The sequence below is a fragment of the Orycteropus afer genome, unplaced genomic scaffold (genome assembly GCF_000298275.1).
Source record: "Orycteropus afer afer isolate SDZICR_OR568_19922 unplaced genomic scaffold, OryAfe1.0 scaffold00069, whole genome shotgun sequence".
Classification (NCBI taxonomy): domain Eukaryota; kingdom Metazoa; phylum Chordata; class Mammalia; order Tubulidentata; family Orycteropodidae; genus Orycteropus; species Orycteropus afer.
In genome coordinates this window covers 11,728,933-11,730,085 of record NW_006921656.1, presented here as the reverse complement: position 1 = coordinate 11,730,085, position 1,153 = coordinate 11,728,933, and the positions used below count along the sequence as shown (strand labels likewise).

General features: G+C 45.6%; 1 protein-coding gene across 1 annotated transcript in view; it reads right to left on the bottom strand.

Annotated features, from left to right (window-relative positions):
- Positions 1-1,153, bottom strand: part of ASAP1 (ArfGAP with SH3 domain, ankyrin repeat and PH domain 1) — a 311,506-nt gene that overhangs the window by 134,648 nt on the left and 175,705 nt on the right. The gene's annotated exons all lie outside the window — the stretch shown is intronic.

Here is a 1,153-nt window from a genome sequence, read left to right as displayed (position 1 = left end):
ACGATGATGGGCTCAAGTATAGCAGGGATTGTGGGGCTGGCGCGGGATTGGGCAGTGTTTCGTTCTGCTGTGCATGGGGTCGCTATGAGTCGGAAACGACTCGACGGCACTTAACAACAACAAAAACCTGTGAATCAGATAAGCAACTGGAGACAATGAATGTTTGCTGATGGGGAAATGGATTTTGGTCCCAGAAATCTGGAGATGATGACTCTTGATTTAAACCAAACACACCCGGTCTCCCAGATACTAAAGGTTAGCCACGTGAAAGGGCCTCCCCTCAGTGAGAAGCCTACTTCACTTCAGGGAAGGAGACCTCCCCTCCCAGCAAGCCTCTACCAGTGTTAACAAAGTGAATGGACTGTTACAGTTCTGCTTCCCTTCCTTTCTTCTCACCACAAGACAGTGAGCAACGCCTCAAGCAAAAGCCAGGCACTCCCCAGAGGAAGGAGAAATGCGGCTTTGCTTTTAAAGAATCTAACACTTACAGAAAGGTCATGGCTTTTACCTGAAAGATGGGGCATATGTAGCCTCTAAGTTAACAATGAACCTTTCTCCTGTTTTTGAAAATAAAAATATAGCTATTTTCAACATTTTTCTCTTTTAAGATTAGCTGATTTACTGTAAAAGACTGACTTGTACCCCCAATTAGAATTAAACTGCCAGGAAGACAGACATGCACTGACACTCATCTAGTGCGATAAAACCCACTGCCGTCAAGTTGAACCTGACTCATAGCGACCTCTCCTTGGGTTTCCGAGGCAGTATCACTATGGAAGTAGATTGCTCAACCTTCCTTCCGAGGAGTGGCTGGTGGGTTTGAACCTTCTGGTTAGCAGTCAAATGCCTTGGACACTACGCCACCAGAACTCCTATCTAGTGGGATAAGAAAGGAGTATTCTGGTTAGCCATATATTCAAGTTAAAACACTACAGGAAGGTAGTTTTCATCTGTCAAGTGGGCTGTATTTCACCTGTAAGCCAGCTGTCTGTAACAAAGGCCTACATCCACCTGAGGCCACAGAAGCCCACAAGACACTACTTGATATAGTTACTCAAGTAGCCCAGGGTAAGAACAACTTGAGCTTGAATTCTGGATCCTTAAAGGAGACAAAGGCACAATATTGAGAGGCTGGGTAAGGGGACTAGGGGGA